The following is a 17,770-nucleotide window of genomic DNA, read 5'->3' on the forward strand; positions in this document are numbered from 1 at the left end:
ACAAGCTGCAAATCCAAAATATGAAGAACAAACCTGGAGGCAAGGGCAAAACAAAAGATAAGAACATAACAACTGAGCACAGTGATAGTGCTTAGCTGCTAAAATTACTTGCAAGAAGGAGGAAAAGGAGATACAGAAAGGAACAAGAGAGAAAAAGTATGAAAGAACAGGAAAGAAAGAAGAAGAAAACACTCAAGATTTTGTCAAGTTGAACTGAAGGCTTATATCTCACTGTGTTATACTTCCCTGGAAAACTTTTGCAACTCTGCTGCAAAGCTGCAGATGAGAAGTCAGAAAGCGGGAGTAGGACAAAATCCCAACCCAAAAGAAGAGCTATAAACTAAAGTAACAGAGAGCTTGTGGAAAATAAATACAACTAAATGAAGACCTATGAAGAAGAGGTAAAAGGAGATAAAAGGCTTAAGATGGAAAAGGCATGTATGGACTGAATGGGACAGAGCCAATAGATTGGAGGGCAAAGACAGGGTCAAGCAAATGACAGGTACAAAATGCTTATATCCCTTTTCCTCCTTGATTTATGATACATACCTAGATGAAACATAGTCAGTGATGTTCCGAGTTAGTAGATGAAGTAGTTGAATGAAACAAATCATATTTTACAGTCTGAAATCACTGACATAACATAAATGGACAACCAGATGCAATCACCATTACAACTTTCTTATTTATACTACTGTATCTGCACTTAAAAATGGCTTTCAAAACTATTTTTTTCCTTCGAATCATCTCTGCTAAACTTCTTTGTAAAGGTCACACATATCTGCATGCCGAGCCACGTAGTTCCCGCAGTCACCATGGCATGGATTCACACAGGCAATTCATTTGAAAAATAAAAGCTACGGTTGGATACAACGCCGGCGATTAGAAATATAAGGACTAGGAAAATAAGAAATTAAGTACAAGAAGTACACCGACGTACTGAAGCAAGTGCAGCAGAGGGCCACCAAGATGGCCAGGGGCTGGAGCACATGGCTTTCCAAGAGAGGCTGAGGGACCTGGGCTGCTTCTCTTTAGCAGAGGAGGTGAGGAGGGGACTCCAAGGGCTGCCTCCAGCTACCGACCATAGGGTGCAGGGAGGGTGGAGAGACTCTTCCCCTGAGTGCACAATGGAAGGACAGGTGGTAACACATTCACCTTGGATGACGGGAAATTTCAACTCGATATAAGGAAACTATTTTACCATGGGGTGGTAAAACACTGGAACTGGAGCACAAAGAAGCTGTGGGGTTTCCATCCTTGGAAAGCTCCAAAACTCATCTGAACAAAGCCTTGAGCAACCTGCTGTAGCTAGATCTGATCTGAGCAGGAGGCTGGACTGGATGACCTCTGGAGGTCCCTTCCAACCGACAAGAGTCTGTGGTTCTACATGAAAATCCTTTTTTCAGAGTGGGAAATCTTCACAGTTTGGTATAATTTTTAACAAGAAATTAATCTTTCAGCTAGGGAGATTAAATATTTTTTTCCCTTGGTTTCACACACGAGATCTGACCTTTCACAGGAAATGTGATTATTGGATGAAAACAATGAATCTGTGAGGGTGAAGGCCACATATTTGTCTTTTGAAATAAATTCTTCATGTATTATCTGAGCTGCCTAGTTGCAAATGCGCAGGCAGTCATATCGCATGGTGATAACACCTTTATTTACAGAATTTAAGGCTGCACTGAAAGCAGTGAATAAATGATGAGTCCATTGGTGAAGACATTCACCAATTAACAAGAAGCAGCTGTTTGTCTTCTTTTCTTAGGGTACAATTGATTAAAATTGCATGCTTCATTTAAGCAGAATTCTCTTGCACATTACCAAAGGGGGAGAAAAAACTTCTTTCAAATAGAATAGTTTCTTTTCTGATTTATTGAACATCTTTCCAGCTGAATACAAATTAGAAACCAAATATTTTGAATGTTAATTAGAAATAAACTGTAACAAAAAACAGTTGGTGCAACAAGTTACTTCAGGCTTAAACTATACTGCCTTTTCTATTTAGTCCACATGTGCGTATATACACAGATACACACACAAACACACATGTGTATGTTATATATATGTATATTAAATAGTACGAACTGACACATTAGTATTAAGACTTTCTGGATGTTAGCTCAAGCAGAGGGCTGCTAGGAACCAGCACGGTCTCATCTGCAATGCAACCAACCTCCAGCAAAACTACTTAAAGAGATTTCGGCTTTGTGCAGTTATGAAATACAAGAGCTTGAATGCAGGTCGAAAGTATCTGAACAGGGAGCAAAAACTGATGATGGCCTCTCAGCTCTTCAATGTTGTAGGCAAAGGCAGAGTAAGATGCACTGACTGGAGACCGAAACTAATGAAGTATACACCAGAAACAAGGGGTACCTTTTTAACAGGGGTAATCAATCTCTGGAACAATTTACCTACTACTGTAGTGGATTCTCCACAGTTATTCCAGTGCAGCCATGAGCAAGAATTTGAAAAGAAAATCCTATTGCTTAGGTTATGCCAGAGACTAGGTGCTGCTTGTAATAATCTGGGCAACTTGCACAGTAATACTTTTCAACTAAAAAAAACATTTTAAGCAAGCTCTGATTACTTGAAAAGCTGAAGGTTTGTTACAAATGCTTGAAGAAATAAGTCTCAGCTTCGGAAGATCTGCTTCGAAACAAATGAATCTGCTTAAGCTGACTTTACCGCATCTAACTCTCTCAAATATTCCATACAACGATTCTTTAAAACTATCAGTTTTAAACATCAAAAGCATCTATAAAAACATATGTTCACATTTTAGGAGAGCTCTCCCTCACTCTGGAAAAAACATCTGCAATGCCAACTTGGAGATTTAATGAAAAAGGCTCATGGTAAAAAACTAATTCCTGAAGTCATTTCAGGCATTGTCTGAAAACATGCCGAACTAGAACTTCTGAGAAGCTTGAAAATGAGTTGCCTGATTCCAAGCAGACATTCTTCAAGCCTGATAATGTTTATTAGGAAAAAAAGTATTTCTTATTGTCATCGTTAATGATTTTTATATTATTCTCATGAGAGCGGAACATCTGCCAGTTCCAGAAGTTACTCTTGCTTCTCTCTGCTGAAGAACACCCTTTCTGTAGCTGGTCTCATCCCACTGAGCATCTCAAACAGCAACTTCGAACAACTTCAGAAGTACAACATGTTCAAGGCAAGGTGTTCACTGACCAGTGTCTCAGACACCTGAAGTGTAACTTATATTCTCAATAAAAAAAGCTAAGTCAGTCACAGGAAAGAGCATGCATGTCTACACTTTCATTGACAGAAACATTTCTGGTGTCATAATCATGTTCTTCCTAAATCCAGAAGGCATGAGATAGGCTACATAAAAAGTACACAGCTGTTTTTCACCTGCTTACCTTGAACGACCAATGCTGGGCTAAGGAAAAAAGATTTTAAAAAATAATTAAAAAAAAAAAAAAAAAAGAAGGAAATCAAGTAACTTTTTATTCCTCATTTTCAAAATTATGTTAGAGAGCACTCTAGAGACTATTATAACTATAATTTAATCTACAGGATAACTTTAGTCCATATTAGTTGATCTGAGTATTAAATTATGTGATTTCCCTAATGCCTGCTCAGAAAACATGTTTTTTTAAGCATTCCTTTTTTTTTTTTTTTTTTAAAATCCATCTGAGGAGTCCTTGAATTAGTCACTTCATTATAATTTAAAATCTATACTACTTTCTAGTAGGGAACACAGAGGTAACTGGACTATGAGCAAAACCTCCTTTAGGGCTAGTGACCTTTAATCGATACCGGTAGGACATTCTTGGCTCGCAGCCGCCTACGACGTGCTGTGTAGCATATCCTCTAAAAAGAAAAGAAAGGCTCATGTGTTCCTTCAAATATTCCAAACACTTTCCAAACATTTCAGCACATAGCAAGTGATCAGAGCTGTTTCTACAATGTTTTCAAAACATATGCATTACCCCTCAAAATAAAACGTCCTCAAGTTCTGCATCACTGCTCCCATACAGATGTATCTGTCAAATCTAGGCACCAAGATATAATCTATATTGCAACATAATGATTTTTTTTCAATATAAGCTAAGTTATAAATTAAGACCAGAATACAAATGGTCTAATCACTGCTTTTCCAATTAGAGCAGAGCTTTTTCAGTTTTGCTCATGTCCCCAGCTAAAGACATTTAAAATTGTCCCACACAGGAAAAACCTAATTTGTAATTAACCTTAACTGTGCCTGTGAATTAGCTGTTCTCATATGAAAAATGGCATTTAGAGGCACGAAAAGACATTTGCACATATAAATACCTCGTCTGCACATGTAGTTAAAGCGGTATCTGAATATTGCACATCTTTGGAAAACACCAAAGGGGAATAATAGGTTTTCATTTACAAATCATCTACAAATTTGAATACTGAAATAACTCTAAAATGTGGGAGTGAAGATTTCAGGAGAAGAGCAGGTTTTATCACAAATCCAAAGTGAACTATTAATCAAATATTTACAACTCTGAAGTCCAGCATACTATACCTGCTATTTTAAAAAAATACTCCTTCAAAAGAGTGACATTTATTAGAATTTATTTTAACATTTAGATATTTTTGAGTGCTGGGTATAGTCAAGGAGGTATTTATGGAATAGAAAGAAGTCAACTGGACAAATCGTAAAAAACGTTACTACTAATACAGTCTAATTCTGCCACCTAGTGACAAACTTTCCTACGTAAATTTTCAAAGAACATTGCTATATGTCACTAGAAAACACATTCATCTGTAGGAAAAGGACCAAAGTATGCGGCCTTTATAACCAAACCAGCAAACTCTGAATTTTACTACCACCACCACTTCACATTTGGTTCAAAGGAAAGGGGAACAGAGAGTCTCTGCGCTCAGTTGTGACAGTACCTAAAGAGTGAGTATGTTATCTAGGCATAAGGCAAGTATTGGGTACAAGTGACTCCAGAACTGTCAAGAGCTTATTTGGGAGATACCTAACACATAAGCAGGGTGAAAAAAAAAACCAGCCCCAGTGAAGTCAATAGAAGTTGTGCACGTTATCCCTGCGTGGAGTGAAGTCACACCATGACAGAGCTGAAGAAGGAAGACGTGGCGGATTCCTAGGTATGCAATAGCTCTGAAAGTATTCAGGACTTGCAATGTCCTCTTCTGAAAAAAAAAAAAAAATCCACGTGCAGCAGAGTAGAAAAGTATTCCTTGATAGTATTTACAGTAAAAATGTTATTATTCAAGGTATTTATTAATAAATTACTTTAAATGTTAATAACATAATGCAAAATTCTAATTTTACATTTTACTTTTGCAAAAGGTACATTTAGAGCAAATATTCAGCATTTCAATCACTCTCAGCTTTAAAATGCTTTACAAATCTGAAGACACTACCACATTAACTTTGTACCTACGTATATATGACTCTGTAAGCGGGCAACCTTGGATCTCCTTTCTTCAGCTGAACGTTATAACCGTTGTGCTTATGATCTTCTTCTGTCTGCTGCTTCTGGGGCCCAAAGCAACAGAATACAGCGGTGTATCACTTCTATAACTGGAGAATGTTTTTTATTGATGGTTCTTTTTCCTAAAAATGAATAAATATTGCAAAACATTACTTTTATAACATAGGTTGTATAAATATTTTCACATATGAGAAAATGGATTTTGGACATGCAATAAAAAATTATGTTATCATTTGATTTAACACTTGTACCTGTAATGGAGAACCACAAGTACACACAAAAACTATGCACATATTTTGCATCCATACCTAAGTAATAGAATCAACTTTTAAATTCACTATTTGATGGAGAAATAATGTCTAAAGTTATTGCATTGGATTACTTTAGAAATCTGGCGTGGTTGCCATACTAGCATACGGAGCCAATGCATTCAGTTTTAGTGCAGTCTCTGCTTCTCGCTATAAATCTTTCTATACACATAGAGCTCCTCTTACTGAATTTCTTTTCAACGGATCTGAGATGTCACCTGTTTGCAGGAAGGCTTTGGGCTGCTGTATATAAACATGTAGCTCAAGTCACAAAGCAAGCAAATCTAGGAAACAAAAAACAAAAAAAGACCAAAAATTTGGAATAACAATTCAGAAGTTCTCTTCTATTTTTCTATTTTCTTTTTTTTTTTTTTAAAGCATACACATATATAATCTGTACAAAAGAAACATATTTGTATTATAATACATAATGTTAAAAAATAATGTAAATCATCATGCACGTATGGGTCTACAAAGAGATGCTTAATTAACCAATAACTGTTCAACCTCAAATACTGGTTTTCCTGCCTGTATAAAAGGAAAATCTCTATTTTTGTGATGACAGTAAAAAGCCGAGATGGTTGCCCTCCTGCTGTTATAGCCTGGATGACAAAATACCTGGTGCCCTATACTTGCAAAGCACTGCTTTAGAAACACACTCCCAAAAAGTGAGGATAACAAAAAATCTGGATGCAGGAATTTTAAATTAAGCAAGACATATTCAGTTAAGACAAACAATTTTAAAACCCAACCAACATTTTTGTTTCTGGGTAAACTACTTCCAATAACAAAAGTCTGGATATAATAAAGATAATTTTGAAACCAAAATGTGACTCTTGATAAGCATGAATATAATGAGAAAAATACATAAATGAGAAAAATACATAAATAGGAAAATCAGTCTGAAAAGTGAAAAGAGAGAAGAAAATTTGGTGTCATACATCTTCAGGGAAAACAAGATCCCATAAAAATGGCGGAAGAGTGGAAGATGCATTTCCAATGATAAGATAAGGAAAACCTTTGATTTTGCAAATTATTAGGATTTCTGGCAGTCAGGCTGGCAAGAAAGTATTTCTCAAAAAGCCAGCAGGTGAAAGAGCCAAACTCTGAAAACACACACACACCTCTGAGCAGCTGGGATGCCCAATGCTACCGACATTTGCAGTTGACTCTTAAAAATGTCATTTTTACATAAATCTCCTTTCATAAAGGGAAAAAAGCAAGCTCTACAGGTGCCAGTATCATAAATATTGTCTGAACTCCACACAAATATTGCAAGGTTTCCTTAAGAAGTTTCTATTTACAGAGGCTGTGAATGGAGTAACCTTAAAAAATTTAAAGTGCTCTTCAGTTATGTTTTAAAACATTGCAAGATATACTTATTGGTTTGAAACAACTATGAGAAAGCCAATAGTGTTTTCTGTGAGCGATACTACACTGTACCAAAACAGTATGAATACTGTATTTTTTAAGCCAATGAGTAACATAAGTCCTGTTGCATTTAACAAAAAACACTCGTTATTTGTTCTCCCTCTGATTCGTACTGTTCTGCATTCGTTCCATGTAAGCCTATGTAAGCTAAATGTCTACTGAACTACTTCTCTTGTGACAAAAATACTTTACAAAGATATTCTCAACATATTATTTGTTAACTATACCCTTTGGCTGTAAAACTTGTAGCAGTTTTGTACAACACGGTAACCACCAAAAGCGGTGGGCTTAGGTAGAAAGTAACTAGGTTCAGCAACATCCATAAAGCATAAATAACTGATTTAATGTTCTCCATCCAGGTGGTACGAATGCTTCGAGCAAGTTTTTACATCCTCTCTGTAAGACATCCCTTTTTCAGGGCCCATTCGCTTTCAACAGACAGTCTGAATTATTACAGTGTCTCAATTTGCTGTTGTTAGAAGGACCTGAGCTATCTTGGTAGGTACCTGCTCTTTCCATAAAATGGTTTCATTTCCCTGAAGGAAATTTCTCTCATTGCAAAGCCATGGAGCAACATCTAATCTGAAGGAAAGTCCCCTAAGCTTCCTGTACCATTATACTTTTACACATTGTCAACTACAGGTTGTGTAGTTGCCAGGTGCGTGCAAAGGAGAATGGTGTATTAGCAAACACAAGCCTTCAAGACTTAGCACCACCTTCAGAAATCCTAAAAACCAGAAAAGGAGCAACCTTGTACTAGAGGGCCTGAGGTCTCTACCCAGCTACGTTCTTTGGCCAAAGCAGCCTCCAGAGAGAGCTGGGGATCACATAATCCAGCCCCAGTTTGATGGTTACATTTCTGCTGCCAACCTGTCTAGGCAGGTTTAGTTCCCACTCAAAGGAACTAAAAAATGCAAACATTTCCTGAATGATTTTTAAATCCCTCTGTTTATTTTTTGGAGCACAGAGAAACAGTATAAACAGATGATTTATCAGAGTCTGTATTCCCCCACCCATAGAATCACAGAATTGTTTAGGTTGGAAAAGACCCTTAACATCATTGAGCCCAACCGTTACTCCCACCTACGTTTTTTCTGCAGTCTGGGATAGCAAAGTTTTACTAGAACGGTGAGATTATTTTTCTTCAAAGTTAACCTAAAATGTTTATAGCTGTTTGTGTATAAAGGAATATAATATACACACACACACTGCATTTCTACCACCATATACATACCCCTGTCTTTTCCATTTCATGATTTGCTCTCACTTAAATCTCATTTCTCTAAATGAAGAGAAAATACTGTCTTTGTTGGCAATCGTTAATGTTGAACTAGCTAAATCTCTGTCCACTGGGTACATTCTAGCAATAGCAAATACCGTCCTGTAACTGTTGCTATGCACAAGACAATTTTAATCACTAATCAAGAATTTGGGTGTTATTAAAAATACTATATCTGTAAAGAATTAGGAAAAATCTTGCCATTTTGATCAAGGAAATCACATTTTCCACGGACAAAGTCTCAGAACTTTTGATACTTTAAACGCACCGAATAATACTGAGCGCAGGAGAAAGAAGTCGGTTTTAGTCCATTTGGGGCACTCTCACTGCAGCAGCCTCTGTGAGCCCAATTCAAATTCTGGCCCTAGGCACAGAGCAAAGCAGGCTGGATGCAACGCCATTGCTCCCGCTGCGGAGATCAGGAATCATACATTAAGGAGGGGAGAGGGGCTGAAGAACGAGCATGTGGTTTGGGGCTTTTGACCTCAAATTATTACACAATCTGGTCACTGGATTCCCCACCTAAGAAACCAAAGCTCGCCTGCACGTAGATTTCAATGAGTATGATTTTACTGCTTTAACTATTATTTCTGAAAAGCTTTCCCTACCACCACTTAACTTGAATCACATTTGTCTCGCTTTACTCTTATTTCATCAAACATGCACTGCTCTTCATTAAGCAGGAAAGTATATACAACCCTGTGCTTAGTATTAGATGTATTTTACCTACAGGAGAAAGAAACACGCAAACAAACAAAAAAATCCTCTCCTTTATACCTTGCTAGAGCCAGGACTGTGTTATATTGCCCTCTTGTATAAGATTGTTCTTAATGGTTTCGTAGAATCATATCAAATCATTAAGAATTTTATTCAGTAAAGGCCATGACTGAAAGTAACTGAAAAGAAAGAGTGTAGAAATACTGAGCAGGTGAATCTGGATATTCAACAGTTTATTCAAAGCTCATGAAAACACGTGTAGTTCTTAAAAATAAGCAATACCATTTAGTCCATCCAATTATATTCTGATGTGTGAAACAAAATACTACCTTTACGCACCTATAAAAGGCAAAGATGCTATATTTCCCTCCCGTTTCAGAGGCTCTAAAAAGTTTGTAACTGAAGTATTTATTATTATAATAGATGGCAGATTTCATTACCGTGACCATATAGCCCTTCCTAACATATTGCAAAAAGGTTCTAGTGCTTTAGCACTAGCAAAGGAAAAAGTCAAAGTTATCTTTCTGGAAACTTTCAAAGTGAAGGTGAAATAAAAGGTGACATTTTGACAGTAGAAACAACATAGTTACTGAGAATGAAGAAAAAATAATAAAGCAGGTATTTTTCCTAATCGACATGCAAAATTATATTTGCTTTCTTCTACAGAGGTAAACAGAAATTCAAGATCAAGGGATCACTCATTATCTAACATTTATTTAATTTTTTGCTCGCATCTGAAAACTACAAGGAAGTTTGACCCCAGATAAAGGGTTACTCTACCTTGAGAAAATAAGCTGCATTTCCATAATTCTTTCAACCACACATGTCTCTGAGATATATTAACAACGTTTTCTGGAAGAAAATTTGGCTTGATTTATATCAATGGCAAAATTCCCATTAAATTCAAAGGCCAAACATTTAGTTCTGCATCTGTAACGAAGCAGACATTCAAACTAAATATTATCTGCATGTACAACAACAAGAAGGACTTGATTTGGCAGAGTATAGTCATGCCAATTCACTTTGACTTCCCTCATATTTTGGCTTGAATAATGACTGTAGGGTAAAAGCCAAAGAATGAAGACTGACTCCATTTATATCTGCAACAAAATTCCTACTGACCTGATCAGGGTAGGAATAGTGTAACATCTTGGGCAAAATCAGTGGGAAATGGTGGCCAAAGCAATGACGTGGGATGTTCAGGTTTTAAGTCGATGCCCACGGCATTGCAACAGCTCTGTAACGAAACACAACAGTGCCAGTGGCCAAATGGAACTGGGTGGCACTGAGCCAGGGCAGTGTCACATGAAAACAATCTCCTAATGTCAAAACAAAACAAACTTTTATTTCAGAGCACATTGATCCTTGCCAGTTCCCAGTGACAGCAACTGTGTGAGCAGAGGAAAACAGCCATGTCAACTCCAGCTCAGTTCAAACAGTACTGGGAAAAAAACGTTCAACCCCAGCTTGCAAAGTCAATCCTTCATAAAGGCAAAGTGGCAAAGATCTCATCCTTTTGTCTCGGTTTTTATCTGCAGTACTGCAGCATTGTGGTTTGCAGGAGCACAGTATTCGCTTATCACAAGACATCCATAATGTGCAACGTTTTCACATCTCATGCTTCATTAAATAAGTTATTAAGTTACAACCTCCTTAAAAGTTAGTAAGGATAAACAAGTAATAATAAATGAAAATTTTCAGAATGGGAAACAAACCAATAGAATTTGTACTTACAAAAAAGTAGCCACAAAATACTTGTTCTTTTTATACTAAGAAATAAACTAGATTATTTATGCTGTTTGTATTCTGCATGATCTAAAGCATTAAATCCATACCCACGAAGAAAGGAATAGACCTCCGTGTAGAGAAAGGCAGACACCTGTGACATAAAAACACTTTGGGGAAGTGTGTGTAATGTATTTTATTAGGCAAATATAAAAAATAGCCACAACAGTCAAATCCTAAAGAGGCAGTTGGAGTATCTTAGAATACAGAAAATTAATTCTAGAGTAAAGAGACTTCTCGTTCTGTCATCCATCAGAGTAGCAATGACCATTCTAAAAGTTTCACGCCTGCTGCCAAAAGTTGTAAAGAAAACCGAAGCCATGAATTCCCAAAACAAGTGCTCAGCCACACTCTGCTGACACAGCAGGTCTGCTCGGCTCTGCAGTAACCTCTTAGACACGTGGGAACATCTTCTGATTTTGGGTTAGGTAATCTGAAGGACCTGTATAACTCCTGCTCAAACTCATTGGGTTAAATCATGGCTCCTTTTCATCAGCTGCGAAAGCCTGCTGACTGCTGGGTGACTGAAGGCTTGCCTTCCACTTGATCCCTCGTCAGCTGCCCGTAAATCTATCACCACCACTGTTTACCGCTACCTGTAAATGCTTCACCTTGTTCCTTTTCCATTAGATTGCACACTTTTCTCTTTCATTGCTCAACATCCCTTCCGTATGCTCCACTTTACCTCCCCCAAATCCACAAATTCATATTCCAGGCCATGAAAATATTTCAGCCTTCTCATTCAAAGAAAACATAACCACATCACTAGTATTTTCACAAACATAGTTCCCAACTTGTTCCAAGAGACTTTCCAGAGAATCTCTTTCATCAGTTTATAAAGCAAAAGCACTCTCTGACAAACGGCCTGATGTTTCTCTATTCCCCGCGCTGCTACAGCACTAGGTTTTGTTGCCACCCCATCAGACATTTTGGCCCCTACCCAAACTTCTTGTCTGTAGTTCCTGTCATCTGGAACAAAATGTACTAATACTGTCTAGCTGACTCTTCATCTCGTTTCAAATCCGAGTTCAAAATATCCTTTATTCTTTTCCCTGTGAATTATCTCTATTTCTCCCTCCTCCTCCTCCTGCTGTTCCAGCTCTGGAAAGCGTTAAGTCTACAGTATGCATGAATATTATACTAATGACTTGAAAAGAGTATGCTGGTCTTGCTTTTTCTAAACAACATAAAGAGAATAGAAAACAGATGAAGATATCCCATTGCATTAAGAAAAACACTAATAAATTAGAATAAAATTCCATTTAGGCCTCCTATCATCTGTCTTCTTAAGATGTCTTGGTGTTTAAATAACACTTAAAGCCATTCTCTAAAACAGCTCGGGAAAAAAAGTACTTGCAAAAGATACATAGAGCTACTCGTTTGCATTTAATATCATCATTCAAATGAAGAGTAAACAAACAGATCTGATGCCTGGCTGACAGTTTTGTGGATAATGTCCTAGCACAGCTATACTGCAGATAATGAGATAGCCAATGGTTTTATTAAGCAAATGGTGGTGATAAATACGGTAAAATACGAGAAAACATGTTTTGAGCTTTCTTTTTTTTTAAAATTATGGAAGTTATGGGCATTCAGCCTGTGTCCCATACCAAGGCAGTCTGTCCTGCAGTCCTCTCCTGGAGACAACCTGGCCGTAACCTCCTCACCACCTTCTTTGGCCCGTAACCTCCCAACCTCTTTCCTCACCACCTTCGTCCCACCACCCATCCCAGAAATGAATATTCTCATCAGTCTCAGCAAAGTCCCAGCAACTCTAGGTTTGCTGGGCAAAAAAGTGTTAATTGCAGTACTAATGGGAACCTAATGTCTGTCACTCCACATGGACAAAATGCCAGGTCTCTCCAGAAGTGCTGTTTAGGCTTAAAAGGTACATAAATTAATCTGACTTATCCTTATCTACAAAAGGATCCCAGATATGACTAATGAAAATCATTAAAATTGCTCCTGCTACTGATTTGGGATGGGTAAGGTATGGAACAATTAATAAAATATTGAATCTGTATATTTAATTTACTTTTTCTCCTTTTAAAAATAAACCTTACTTAAACTTCATGTCAGTTTATGACAAACTATTAAGTCCCGAACTCACCGTAACCCATTGGTAGAAATAATACTCAAGTGGTTTACATTTATTGCCACTACTGAACTGAGCAAAGTCGCTGCATTGTATCCAGAGCCTGCTGGAACGATAAAACAGCTTCTGACCATTAAAGCCTCCAGGTGAAAAGAGAATATTTTCTTGATTTGAATCTTGTAGGATTATACTAACCTGAAACCACCCTCTCAAGTCACTAGCTATTAGGCCACACTTCCTTTTCTTAATAAATCTGATTGGAATTTTAAAATATTATATTTTTGTTATTATTTTCATTATTATTGAATATGTAAAACATGTTGTGATTTTTAAGTGGATTCCAATTTCAATCCACAATTAGCAAACAAGAAAAAAAAAAAAAAAAAACCAAGAAATATCTTACATACTGTTACTTCACTTTCACATAAATGTGAAAACAGCAAATCTCAAACCCAAACAAGTGCATTGCTTACACATGCACAATTTCAGCTCAAAACTCATAACATTCTCATTCAATACTGGGCAACCAGTGAGGTAAAACTAGATCTTTCTTTTTAGTTGCTGACTTGAAACACTTTGCTCTAAACCGATCTATCACCAGCTGTCAGTACTTTTAAGAGCAGTAATGCAAAACTAATAATATTTTACCAGCCAACAAAACCTTAAGTGGAAATTAAAACACAATAGAAGTGTAACTCATCTGTACTGCTACAGTCTCTCTTATATGATGGAAATTCTCTATTTTAGTTTTACATTTTGCTCAATAAACAGTAATATAGTTACAGTATCACCAAGGTTAACTGTTGCTGTCAGTAGGCCAACAGCGAAGCTAACAGAGTCTTCAAATGAGAGGGGCTTTTTTCCACATTTGTTTGCTGTCTGTTGGCCAGGCACCAAGCTTTCAAGTTCATAGGAGTATAAAAAGCAAGGAAAAAAAAAAAAAAATTCCTGCAGAGACTATTAAAGTGTCATTTTTAGTAACAGCACTCCATAAATCACGGTGATGTTCTCACCTCCAGGTTCTACTAGTGCTTGGCACTGCCTCCCCCCGCAATCAGCTCCAGCGGGTTTATGCATACAGGTTACTGGTTCAGCTTTTATTACACACAAGGAGACTCCCGTCTCCATCCGCTGTCCAACTTTTATCATAGAAAAACTCTTCAATGAGGATTTAACATGGGGTAAAATCTAGCTATCACCTAACCCTCCTACTTGCAACACCAGCCTTGGCAGGCTGGCTGCCCCTTGGGAACGGTGGCACCACAGCGTTGCGGATGAGGAGCTGCAGGCCCAGGGGACAGCCTGGGCTTCTCCTTGTCCTGGACACGTTCATGGCCCTGGAGTCCCACAGCTGAGGCCACCAGCCTCGGGCCATGGGAAACCAGAGGTGGCTCAGCAGGGTAATCCAGTCCCAGGGAACAAACTAGGCTATCTGAGGAGGTAAAACAGAAAGATGTCTACTTTTGGAGGCCATCTGTCTTCTGAACTGCATTGGCTCCACATAACCCTAGTTTGGTCTCATTAAGAAAAACAAAGAGTTCAAACAGATGTCAGCTCCCCGTTGAAAGTGCAGGGGAGCGAGTGGGTGTTGTACCAGGCACACAAATAGTCATATGTTGCCAGCATACACCTTGTGTAATGCTAAAAGGGAAAATTAGCAAAGCCTTGAGGAAAACGGTAATTCAAGGTTAGGAGCAGCCCCTCCACTTTCAGCTGCAAAGATCCAGCTCCACGTCCTGGTGGACACACACACGAGCGCTGGAGGGACTTGGCATCAAAAGGTTTTGTGCTGGAAAATAGGATGGAAAGAGGAACTGTTCTTGACAGCATCTGCTGGTTCTCATCTAACAAGAATAAACTGTAATTTTGCTTTTTAAAATGTGATACGCTTCATATTCGTATTTCATAGGCTTCATTTGCTTCATTATAAAATAAATTTAATCTGAAACTCGCTATTTAAACAACATTCTTGGGGAAAAAAGAAGTGACACCCTTAAATTCCCATTGCTATTGCAAACTATTGCTGCCAAAATGGGGGAAGAAAAACGAAACAGAGAAGAACATTGTAATACTGTTGATATTACAAATCTAAATTCTGTATCAATTACACACAGAAAATCCTCCTCGTCTGAAAGATTTGACAGCAAAGCTGCAAAGAGTACCTATATATTAACAAGGCTTTATTAAAGATACAGAATACGTCATGTGGTATTTACTGCTTTCCAACAGCACATTATCATAAGAACTTGCACAACAACTTATAATTTAAATCAATAGCAAAGTTCTCACTGATATCTTTGAACGCAGCTTATACCTTAATTTACTAGAAGCACTCAACTGCAGCAAGTGTTTCTGTAATTTATTAGAATTAATTTCATCCTTCTGTATTATGTTAAAAAGTATATCTTGTAAATCCTTAAGGGCCTGCTGTAATGACAGCAATCAGAAGAGATGATCAAGAAGCCTTATGTCAGAAAAGGTGCAACGCTCCAAAGGGAAGACGAGATCTTGCTAAATAGCAAAGCCAAAGCCCAGACCAGCTGCAGCGGCACTACAGGAGACGTTCAACAGAATGGCCAAAAGCAGGCGGAGTGACAGGGACCAGGACAGAAGAGACAGGCATCATGAGGTCAACGTCAAGGACTAAAAGAGGCACGATCAGAAACCAGTACTCTGGAAGAAAATGGCAGAGCTATAGCAATGAGGCATATTGAGTAGCAAGGAGCTACTGCTCGGATGTCTTAATTCGCAAAGGCAACCCTCCATCACGCTCGCAGCCCAGCCTTTGGCTGCGCTCATTAGGCTCCTCGCTTGCCAGAGAAGCTGGCTGCAGAGCGCGGTTGGGCTGATGCTCCAGAAGAGGCTCAATCAGATACCTGGCTGAAGGTCAGGATAAAACTGTTACGTGGCCCATTTTAACAATGATAAATAATGTAAACCAGTTAACAACCTGTTCATTATCATGAAAGGAATATTAGCTTCATAGCATGTGGTTTTCAAATAGTAAGCACTCTTCTTGATTTGGTCTCTCTGAATCCGAATTCTCTCAGTGCCAGGAGGCACACAAGGCGCGAACATGGTTCTTCCACTTCGATCGGTCTGCAGCTGCGTGCTCTGGAGTCCCAAGGGCCACAGCGCAGTCTTCTGTTGGTTTTTTCCTCAAGACACGACCGATCCAGTTCCATCTCCTCCTCCTCACTTCATTACTGATTTTCTCCATCTCCGAGTTGATGCTCGTCGTTTCTGCAACTTTTTATTTTTTTTTTTTTTCCGGGAGGAGGTAGTTGGCCTCCTGCCCAACCCCCATGACTTGGAGGGCCAGTGGTTTTTCTGTCAGGGTGGCCTTCCCTAAGGCTGCGTTGGTTCGCGGCACCTTCTTCAATTTTATCCGGTGCACCCTCCAGAGAGGGATCCCCTATCCACCAGCCAGGGGACACGCCTTCTAGTCGTGCAGCCCCAGCCGAAGGTTCTTGATTTGGTAACTTATTTAAATTTGCTGTCTTCCCTTACAGGTGCCAAAAAGGAAAAACAAAAAAATTACTGTGGTATGACCATTCAAATTTGTTCAATGAACCAGAAAATATTGCCGCCCGGTTCTTATGTTTTGAAGAAAACAAGCCTATATTGCAACTGAAGAAGAAGAGAGTACATACTGCTGCTGCTGTGAAGCATATAAAAACAAGCAAAATGCAGGATAATCGCAATTCACCTGTTGGCTTCACGTCATTTTAAGCTGAATTTCACAAAAAACAACCTCTGTAGGATTGTGCTCTGTCAGTCCCCTCATGGCATTTATGCCTTATTGAGTGATTTCAACGGCATCTGAGAGAGGCAGAGATCTCAATGGTAGGGAGTTTGCAACAATAAATAGGAAGGATGTAACAGAAAATGAGATAAAACATTAGACATCAAGGCATCCACTAAGGTCACAGGAAAAGTGACTTCCAAGTTCAGCTGAATGTAACATAATTCAGTGTCATCTTCACAGATATCATGATATGTCATCCTGTCACCTTCACAGGTATCAGGTGCATTGCCACCGCAGCATATTTTGCAGTACTGCAATGCCAGAGAGTGGGCAGATAAATCACCTGCTCCTTTTGCCTTGCAGAGATGCTCCTCCAGAAGATCGCGTTTGGTTTTGGCCCTCAAACTGAGCAGTCTGTCGGCCTTTGCTGCCAGCAACTCTAAGTGCCGATAATCAGCCTGTTTTGTGAGCAGCATATAATTGAACTTATCTCATTTGGATTGAGATATTCAGACTGCTGAACAAAAGATTTTCTCCTACTTCTCTTTGTTGGTTTTCTGTGCTGCTGTCATCAGAGAATGCATTAAAAGCATTGTAGCCAAGATGGTCCAAAGCTCTGAAACAAGAAAAATTTGTAAGAAGAGGCAATAACTTTTATAATATTACTTAGTGCAGAAAAAGCTTGATATAGAAAAAGCACACAAGCATTGTGCTCAGAGCCTGGTCATCAAGACATTATCAGTATCATTGTTCAATGGGAGACTTGCCTCTGGAACTAAAATAAAAAATGTTATTTAATATTTGTGTTACAGTACAGATCAGTCAAGATTAGGAGACTCTATTTTGCTACTTTTGAGTCCTAAGAGTTGGAGTTACTTTATGTCAGTAATTTGTTCCTCCCCCATCTTTCAAGGCCACTTCTGGTGCCCTTGAAGGATTAGAATT

This window comes from Platalea leucorodia, assembly GCF_965183815.1.
Source record: "Platalea leucorodia genome assembly, chromosome: 4".
NCBI classification, from domain to species: domain Eukaryota; kingdom Metazoa; phylum Chordata; class Aves; order Pelecaniformes; family Threskiornithidae; genus Platalea; species Platalea leucorodia.